This window comes from Marmota monax, unplaced genomic scaffold, assembly GCF_021218885.2.
Source record: "Marmota monax isolate L192 unplaced genomic scaffold, Marmota_monax_Labrador192_F-V1.1 WCK01_AAM20220418_F8-fsc00081, whole genome shotgun sequence".
NCBI classification, from domain to species: Eukaryota; Metazoa; Chordata; class Mammalia; order Rodentia; family Sciuridae; genus Marmota; species Marmota monax.
Genome location: NW_026695234.1, coordinates 2,505,655 through 2,516,213, shown reverse-complemented (window position 1 = coordinate 2,516,213; position 10,559 = coordinate 2,505,655). Strand labels below are relative to the sequence as shown.

The window sequence follows — 10,559 nt, the reverse complement described above, 5'->3', positions numbered from 1 at the left end:
AGTAGGTTACATATAGAAATGCCAAGTTGGTTCAACAATAAAAATCAGTCAATGCAGTTTACCACATTAATGGAATAAAGGAAAAATTCCTAAAATATGGCTTAATGGATGCAAAAAAGTAATCATACTTTGATAAAATTTAAGACTTTGATAAAACTTAAGACTCTCAGCAAACCAGCAAAAGAAGAGAACCTCCTCAGTCTGATCGAGGGCATTTCCAAGGCCCACAGCTAGCATCATACTTATTGGTAAAGGACTGCATACTCTCCATTGGGATTGGAAATAAAGCAAGGAGGTGTGCTTTTCCATTTCTACTAGCCCTAGCCCATGAAATAAGGCCATGCAAGGAAAAGGAGCCGTACTGAATAGAAAGGAAGATGTACAAGTACTTCATTCACAGGCAACAAGATACTGTATGTGGAAAATAAATTATAAAAATCTATCCCTCAAACATCTGTCTACTAGAAATAAATGAATATAGCAAAGTCATGGGCTAAAATTTTACATTAAAAATCAATTTAATTTCTATTTGCTACCAGGAATCACTCTGGCATGATGTTTTAAAGTAATTTTTATAATAGTAAAAATAAAAATCCTTGGGAATGAAATTAATGAATGATGTGCAAGATCTCCAGACTGAGAAATTAAGGAAGACCCAAAGAAATGGAGAAATAAACCATGAGAACTGATAATTCACATTGGAGGTGCAATGGGAAATAGCACTGTTGTGTGATGTTTTTACTTTTTATAAATAAACAATATTTAAACTATTACATAATAATAACAGTTATCAATTATTAGTGCAAAGTGTGACTGACAAATTCCTAAAAGGGCAGGCAGCTCTGATCTTGACCCTTTTCTGCTCAAGAATAGCTTCTTGTTCGTAGGATCAAGGACAAACTCTGGCATTAACAGGGTTTTCATCATTGACTCCAAGCTCCCTTTCCATATTTCCTTCCCACATATCCCCCCATTTGTGCTACACTCCAACCATCTCCTTGCCATGTCCTAGCCAGATTTGGATCTTCATTGTGCCTTGGCTGGGATATTCCCTTCCTTTAGCTGACTCTTCCCCTGCCCCCACCTTCACCATCTTCAGCTGAGGTCAGGCTCCCAGGGCCTTGCAGTACTTAGCACAGTGAGTGACACTTAACAAGCATGAAGAAGGTGTGGTCAATAGTTGCTGAAGAGAGTGGTTCACTGATACCAGTCCCCGAGGAGAGGGTAAATGGATGCACTTGGGTCTAAATAAAGACAAATACAGGTAAAATGTATGTCTAAACAGTCCAGGCAATCTCCTTCACGGGCAGGTCACAGATTGTCGTCATGAGCCAAACCCACAATCACTACAATTTTGCAGGATTTTAAAAAATTTATTCATTATTGGTCATTTGTTTCTTCTATTGTTTACTTATAGAATTACAAAGTTTTAGTATCTAAAGGACCAGTGAATGTTTAAATTTTATTTATTCATTTGTTTGTTTGTTTATTTATTTTTGTGGCACTGGGAATCAAACCCAGGGCCTCATGCATACTAGGCAAGCACTCTGCCACTGAGCTACATCACCAGCCCTTTTATTTCATCTTATTCTATTTTATTTTGAGACAGTTAAATTGCTCAAGTTGGTCTCCAACTTGTGATCCTCCTGCCTCGACCTCCCAGGTAGCTGAGATTACAGGCATGTGCCACTGTGCCCAGTGTTTATTTATTTATTTATTTATTTATTTATTTACTTTAAGAAAGAGAGAGACGAGAGAGAGAATTTTTTTAATATTTATTTTTCAGTTTTCAGTGAACACAACATCTTTATTTTATTTTTATGTGGTGCTGAAGATTGAATCCAGCGTCCTGTGCATGCCAGGCGAGCGTGTTACTGCTTGAGCCACATCCCCAGCCCAGTGTTAATTTATTTTTGTGGTGCTGGGGATAAAATTCTGGGCTTGGTACATGCCAGACAGGTACTCCACCACTGAGTTATACCTGGACTCCTTAAAGTATCTTCTACTGTAACCAAAAGAGAGTTTTGAAATAATCTAGGTAAGCAACCTCCAATCCACTGATGTTGTTTTGGCTTTTGTTTGTCTGGGTCATGAGAGTACAACCCATAAGGCTTCCCAGAGCCCCACACTTAGGATTCAAGCTTGGCCCAGGATTCCACTGCTGTTGACTTGACATCTTATTAATTTTGAGCATGAAATCCTGCATTTTCACTATGCACTGGGCCTCATAAGTATGCGAGCCACCCAACATATATTCTCTCAGGCTCCATCATGTCCTACCTCTGTGCACCTCTTCTGCCATAAGACAATTCCACTGGCTGGAGACGCTAGAAAGCATAGTATATGGAACACTAGAAATCACAGCTTCTCACTTCTCCATCTTTAGAATTCCTCCTCAGTCTTCCTAATATGATCTCTGCAAGGAAAGTCTGGAGATCTAAGATTGTTTAAGATTCCCATTTTACATACAAAAAATAAATAAATCAATAACAACCCCCCCCCACACCAAGATCCAGAGAGGTAAATTCCTCCAGCTACCACTTAAATAATTTTAGCATCTGTTTCTAGGTATCTTATCTTTCTATTAGATCAAATAAAAATTATTACAGGCAGCAGTGAACGAGCATAAACTCAAGGCAGCTAATGACCAGTCTCTTGGCATGGCAGGATGCAGGATGTGGACCTGTTTCTATTCAGATGGAGCCTGGTTCCCAGCCTGGGCAGAGCTCCTTGTTCCTGAGCAATATACCCACCTTCGTCTCCATTTCGGCATCACAGATGCCAAGGAATGCAAAGGGCCTTAGGTTGTATCCCTCAGAGTTGTGAAAAGATAACCTCCAAGTCCCTTGAAATCCTACTTTTCAAGGGAGGCCTTTTTCATTTTTGGTCCACCTTGGCTATTAGAAAATATTTTCTTTTAATGAAGAACAGAAATAAGCCTCTCTACAAATTCCAGCCAGGGGACTTGCTTCCCTGATAAGATGACAAATAACAACTCTATTTTGCTACATAATCGCTTTTCAAATAATTGCAAATAATTCAACATCCACCTCCATTTTCCCAGGGCTGTTCTCCTTTAGTTGAATACTCCATTGTCTGTAATGTTCCATAGTGATGCAGTTTCTAAACTTCTTCCTATCCTCATCTCTTTTCTCTGGTGACCCTCAGAGTCAGTAAGAGATCAAATCATTTAAAAGGAAAGAAATAAGGCAAAGCAAAAGATCACAGTATTTTTATAATTTGCTAATTAAAGAATCAGTAATAAAACTAGGACCAGAGAAACGTGGGCAAGATAATAGGGCCAAAGTAGATGTATGTCAAAACTTTTTGTTGAGAGTGACAAAACCCATCTAGGACTTGCTTTAGCAAGTAAAAGAACATAGTAATCAGAGAGCAGTTGGAAAATTTACCTGAAAGGGCTCTGATTGGCCAAATTGGGTCATTGCCTATCCCTGGACCAGGAAGTCATAATTGGGTAAGAAGAGGAAAGTGCCATTTAGATTACAAAAATTCAAAGAAAGACACTGAGGATTATTATTCAAAGGGAAAGGAAAGTACAGAGCACTACAGTTCTGTAAGAATAGAGTTGATGGGACAGCCACAATGCCAGGTACAGACATTTACTGGACTAATGAGTAGCATATATACGGTTGCCCCCATAACCCATGGGGATGTGGTCCAAGCCCCTAGTGGATACTTGAAACTCTGGATAATACCCAACCCGACCTACTGTTCTTTCCTCTACATACACTTCTTCCATAAAGATGAATTCATAAATTAGGCACAGCAAGAAATTAACCACAATAACTAATAACAAAATAGTACACTGTAATAAAAGTTATATGAACGTGATTTCTTTTTCCTTCAGAAAATCTTTTTGACAATGGGATGATTTACACCCCGGTGGGATACAGAAGGACGGTGGGAGAGTTCATCCTGCTACTCAGAACAACACACAATTTAAAACTTACAAATTATTTTATTTCTGAAATTTTCCATGTAGTTTTTTTCAAACCACAATTGATCATAGGTAATCAACACGGTGGAAAGGGAAAGTAAGAATAGAGGGGACAGTGTTGAGTGTATTGACTTTTTAATTGACATCTACTAAGAATGAAATTGAATGTTTTGTGGAAAAGAATTACATTTTACAATAGATTCTGAAACCTGCATTAATAGCATGAGTTAATATATGCATGAATATGTGCTTTGAAAACTAAAACAGAAACTACTTGTGGCTACATGGTTGTTGAGGTGGTAGGCCTGGCTGCAAGGCCTGGTGGTTCCCGCCCTGGGCCGCAGCCCCAGGGAAGAGGTCAGGAGAGACACGGAGCATGCGCTGTGGGAGGACACCAGGACTGCGTTTGTGCTGCGTTGTTTCCTTAAGCGCTGGGGAAAACTGAAAGAGGACAGTTTATTTGCCCAATTAAAGATGGGCTCTCATTGAGGGCTGCCCCAGAGCCCGCAAACCACAGCATGGAGGCATTAGTGGCTGCCCAGAGCCCATATGTTGGCTAAGATGTCAGCAAGCCGGGCCACAGACGGGTCTGGTTTCCTTGTGGCTGCAGTCCTTTTAAGTTAACGGACGAAATCTAACCACACAGGCTTGGAGCAGAAAGCGAGGGAGAGACTGTGACGAAGTTCGCCAGTGTAGGATCCAGGCTAATCAACCTTCTAAAAAACATGCCCTAGAACCTGGTGGGGAGGCAGGGCTTGCCAGGAGAACTGGGGGGCCTATAACTGCTTCTCAGGAAGGCATAATGCAGGGCCACCAAGTACCGCAACTCGTCCACCACAATGCTTCCTGCACCCCAAGCCTCCAAGCAATTGCTTTGACTTGTGCCTCCTGAGCTAAAGGGAGATCGAAAGGCACCCAGTAGGTAATTTTGACCTGGGGCCTTTTGGAGGGCTCCTCATGTTCTCTCAGAGGACTTCAGCTATTTACACAAAATGAAAAAAAAAAATCTGTTGAACATTGAACCTTTTGGTATTTTATTTTCCAAAAGGAACCTCAGTGGACATTTTAAAAATCAATCAGCAAGTGTTTATCAAGCAGTTAACTACCTGCAAGGCATTGGCTATTGTGGATTCCAGGAGTGGTGTAATTTAAGATGAACTGCACATATAAGATGAACTATTTTACATCCAGTATACCTGTGTGTATGTGTGGGTGGGTATTTCTGTGTGCCTAAGGAATATTGTCTTCTTCAGAGCACTTACTTTGGGAGACAGTATTCTTAATTCAATGGTGTTATCTGTGTAGAAAGTATTTCTAAAAAATCTTTTTTTGGGGGGGGCTTAACCTTCAGAGCCTAAGCTACATTCTTTTGAATATGCTTGATGTGTAAAGCTATTACAAGACAGAATTGAGGAATACATTTTCTGAAAGAAATGCAGTCCACACAAAATCTTCTATGTGACTGGTAGAAACAACTTTATCATCATAATCCCAAACTGGAAACAACCCCAGTGTTCTTCATCTGATGAATGGATATACAAAATGTGGTCTAGACATATAGAGGAATATTATTCAGCCATAATAAGTAATGAAGTATATACATGTCATCATGTACATGAACTTTAAAAACATGCTAGCAGGGGATGTAGCTTAGTGGTAGAGTCCTTGCCTACCTTGCCAAGGCCCTGGGTTCAATCTCCAGCACTGCAAAAACAAACAAACAAACAAAATTATGCTAAGTGGAAGAAGCCAGACACAAAAGATCATATATTACAGGATTCCATTTATGTGAAACATCCAGAAAAAGCAAATCTTTAGAGACAAAGTAGATTGGTCATTTCCTGGGGTGAAAAGTGGGAAAAGGTACTGGAGATGTTCTAAAATTGGACAGTGGTAATGGCTACATAATTCTGTATCTTTACTCAAAATTGTTAATAAATTGGGTATGTACACTTAATATTCATGAATTTTATTATATGTAAATTATGCCTCATTACTGAGGCCTTTTTTAAAAAAAAAAAGAAAGAAGAAAGTATCCAAACTGATTTTGGAGTGATTCATGAAACATTTCTACAGTAAATATAGTTAATGGAAAGAGCTAGAAAATTCTCCCTACCAAAGTCCCAAAATCAGCCAAGAAATGGCAGCACCTTGGGAAAGAGTGCATATCAGCCCCAGGTGACTGACAGCCACTTCTCATTTGCATACTGTCTGATGGGCATTACTCCAGGAGAGCTGTCACCATCATAAGCTACTGCCTTTCTCACACTTACAACCCACTGGGGAGATAAGACATATATGAAGGTACTGACATCTATGAATAAGTAAAGTAAAATAAATTAGTTAATGTCAAACTAGTTAAAGCACTGTTTCTTTTCTCAGAGTGTGAGTTGACGGCAGAGTAAAACAAAATGAGGCTTTCTTCCTCAGCCAGTTTGCAAAATCCCTACAAAAAGGATTTTGAAAGATCGGTTATGAGGAAGAGAAAAAGCCTCCATATGGGGAACATATTGTTGTGCCTCCTCCCTCCCCCAAATATTGCTGTAATAATGGATAATCTTTCATTTGAATCCCTTTGCCCCAAGTCCAAGTCTGACTGATATTGCATTTTCAAAGTCTCAGGTACATAAAAATAATTTCCACACTAGTGTCCAAATGGATGCTTGCATTTGAGATTTCAGCTGACACAGGATTGAAATCTCCCTCTCTCTGCTTTCAGCCCATTTTCCTCTAGAGCTGACATTGGCAGCCTCTGGTCTTTCTTTAGTGGATGCGCCAAAGGCAGTTGTCTCTTCCCCCACCTGTTTCTTTTTCCTCCCTGAAATCCAGAATGATTTTCCTCTTGCACTCTGAAGGATAAACCCATGCAAAGTGACCACCATACCAAACTCCATGCCAGGGAGTGGAAGTAGGATTAGCAATTTCTAGGTCCCAGCTTTGTGTGATTTTTGAAAGGCTTAGCACAGCAGGGAGCTAGGTTTGTTAATTGCGCAGATAAATGCTAGTTGACCTGTAAAATGCAGGATTAAGTTGTTTAAATCCATTCCCACTGGCAATATGGAAAGATGGAGGGACTCAGGTTGTGGTTATAGTTCTCCTGAGAGATGGACAGATGTGTGCAGGTACCAACTGCAAACCAGATTGCCTTTTGGCATCATGGAGGAGCTTCCTCAAGGATGTCTGAAGAGTAAGCCTGGGCTCTATGAATGAATGCTGTGAAAAAGATGAAGTTGCATAACACATTGTAGCCAGGTGAAACCTAATATTGAATGAAAGCATCAAGCTACCCTTAACTAAGGAGGGGAGTCCAAAGTAAAATGTGTTGGAGAACTAAGCAGCAGTCACTGAATGTTCTCACTCTTACTGGGACCAGTGACTGAGCACCTGGACATTTCAATGTATTTCTTTGGTCTGGGAGAAGGGGAGGCTGAACACTTAGTTTCTAAAACTTTAGTTAGGAAGCAGTTGTGCATTAGTCATTATAACTCATGCACATATTTCATGTTTTATGTTAAACGTGTTTTGTGACTGTCAGCTTTGGAATATAAATATTCAGAGGACACAGATTGTATCCACGTGGACTTGATTGTTAGTGTTTAACATAGATTCTATGAGGATGCTTAAACAATGCTATCAAATTTTTCTGACTTTATGTAACAGGTCAGTAAGCTCAATGGAAAAATTTTTAAAAATAACCTCTCACCTCCATAAAATAAATTATTCTAGTCAACAGTGCCTCCCAGATTTGTCATATAAATTAGCAGGAAAAAAAAATATCTCCAACAACTAAGCCAGGGAATAAAATCCCCATGTCGGTCACCTCTTTTCTAATTATCACTAAAGCCTGACTTAGCTAGATGAAACATAGCTCAGGAGGGAACATTAAAGCTCAGACATTAACCATGATAACTAGAGTGGAAATGTATCTCTAAGAGATTGGGCAATGGTCTGAAGATATTCTAGGTTTTACTTGAGGATTACCCGGAGTATGGAGAATTGAATCCTTGCCCAATGGCAGCTGAGTGGGGGTGGGGCCTTCTGCCTGGTAAGGATGGTGCCAAGGAGCAATGAACTTCAAGTCAAGCAACAGCTCTACCAAGAATCAACCAGTCTCCATTCTCAAGGTCTCAGAGGCCAGAGAAACATGGATCAGAAATGCCTGAGCATAGCAACCCTATTTTAAGCAGAGCACAGAGAAAATTATGTTAAGAACAAAGGGAAAGAAGAGATGGTTTATTTCAGCAGTGGGGATTCAACCCACTGGCTAGGCAAGTTGTTCTTCCACTAAACTACATCTCCAGGCCATCTATTTTTGATTTTGAAACAGGGTCTCTCCAAGCTTCCCAGGCTGGTCTCGAATTTGAAATCCTCCTGCCTTAGTCTCCTGAGTAACTGGAATTATAAGCATGCGCCACATATCCAGTTTAGGTAGAGATGGGTTTTTTCTTTTTTTTTTTTAACCCAGAGAGGGAGGAGACGAAGAAGTGTCTTGGGGGTGTCTTGGTTGGATGGATAGATAAGATTTTTCATAGTTGAGAAATCTTGAGAGATATATTCTGCACCCCCTGCAATAGCAGAATTTGCCAATTGTAGATACTAAATTCCGGTTGCTAGGTTGTGAAATGTCTTGGTAAGAGGTTTTTCTCCTCTTCCTCCTCCTCCTCCCCCTCCCCTTTCACTCCCCCTCCCCCTTTCCCTACCCTCCCACTTCCCCTCCCCCTCTCCTTTCCCTCCCCCTTCCCTTCCCCCTCTCCTTTCCCTCCCCTCCCCCTTCCCTACTCTCCCTCTTTCACTCCCCTGTCCTTTCCCTCCCCCTCCCCTCCCCCTCTCCTCCCCCTCCCCTCCCTCTTCCCCCTTTCCTTCCCCCTCCCCCTTTTCTTCCCCCACTCCCTCCTCCCCTTCCTCCTCTTCCCCCTCCTCCTCCTCCTCCTCCTCTGCACTGAGGATTGAACCAGGAATTCACACATGCTAGGCAAGCACTTTACCACTGAGCAGCATCCTAGCCAGAGATATCTATATATTTTTTGGTTCAGGCAGTTTTTGTATGTTTTGACATGTACATATACTAATGTCATCATCTTATCCTTGATCTGCTTCCTTTTCCCCCCAACTAACTAGCATTTGAATTACATGCTGTTGAGAGGATCTTGATTTAAGCACATCAAGAGTTACAAATAGGACTGGGGTTGTGGCTCAGTGGTAGAGCACTTGCCTAGCATGTGTGAGGCACTGGGTTCAAGTCTCAGCACCACCTATAAGTAAATGAATAAATAGAGGTCCATTAACATCTAAAAGATATTAAAACAAACAAACAAAAAGAGTTGTAAATAACAAGATTTATTTTATTGTGGTAAAATACACACAACATAAATCCTACCACCTAAGCATGTTCAGTTCAGCAATGTTAACTGCTATGCCACCAGTCTCCAGAACTTTTTCATCTCACAAAACAGAAACCGTCTACCCACTGAACAATTCCCCATTCCTTCCTCCCCAAAGCCTCTGGAAACCACTATTCATTTTATTTATCTTTCCATGAACTTGAATACTTTTAAATATCCAACTTAAGTGGAATCATAGAGTATTTTTGTTTGTGTGTGACTTATTTCAGTTAGCATGACCTAAAGGTTTATCAAGTTGGTAGCTTGTGAAGGAATTTCCTTTCTTTTTAAGGCTGAGTAATAGTCCATTGTTTGTAGGTGTCACACTTTGCTTATCTATGCATCCATCAGTCATGATTTGGGTTGCTTCCACCCCTTGAATATTATGAATAATGCTACCATGAACATGGAAATGCACTTATCTCTTCAAGACTTTACTTTCAATATTTTTTGGAACACATACTCAGATGTGGAATTCCTGGATTATGTAAGATTTTATTTTCAATTTTTTGAGGCAACTCCATCTTGTTTTCCACAGCAGTTGCACTATTTTACATTCCCACACACAGTGCACAAAGTTTCCAATTTCTCCTCATCCTCTGCAACACGTATTTGCTCATTTTATGGATTTTTTAAAAAAATGGCAGTCATCCTAATAGGTGTGAGGTGCTGATCTGTTTATTATATTTGCAGCAAACTGGCTAAGGATGAAACCTTTCCTCATTTAATAGGAATAGAGAATCCAAATGGAACTCTCTGGTAGGGAGACACAATCCAGTGGCTTCCATCGCTCTCTTGGTCAGATTCAAATTTCCTACAAGGACCATATAAGGCTCCATGATACTTGATCCCCTCTGCCCTAGCACAGTGATAATTTTATGTAATAGCCTTAATTATTTTATACATAAAGCAGAGTTTTATGATGTGGCATTTTTTACTCATGGTGTCACTGTGGCACTCAAAAAGTTTCAGATTTTGGAGCATATCAGATTTCAGATTTTCTGAGTAAAAGTGTTAATTATGGTGAGAAGAGCGCCTCCTGAATCTGGCAAGAACCAGGCAAAACTGTTCTAGCTCCCAAACTCTGCTTCTCCTAGCTCCAAAGCCCTACACTGCTCTCTACTAATAGTCTCTCCGTTGTTTCCAAAGAAGCATGGAATGTGAGAACCAGCAGAGGCCCTGGAGTTTACCATAATACTTCAGTCCTCCTTTTTGGTTAG

At 40.4% G+C, this 10,559-nt stretch overlaps 1 long non-coding RNA gene across 3 annotated transcripts in view; it reads right to left on the bottom strand.

Annotated features, from left to right (window-relative positions):
- Window positions 1–3,965: 3,965 nt before the first annotated feature.
- Window positions 3,966–10,559, bottom strand: part of LOC124088918 (uncharacterized) — a 38,593-nt gene continuing 31,999 nt past the window's right edge. For 2 of the 3 annotated variants that reach the window (XR_009226183.1, XR_009226182.1), the window contains one exon: window positions 3,966–5,662. This is a non-coding gene — a long non-coding RNA (uncharacterized LOC124088918). The remainder of the gene's footprint in view (window positions 5,663–10,559) is intronic. The other variant, XR_006850504.1, reaches the window with a different exon arrangement.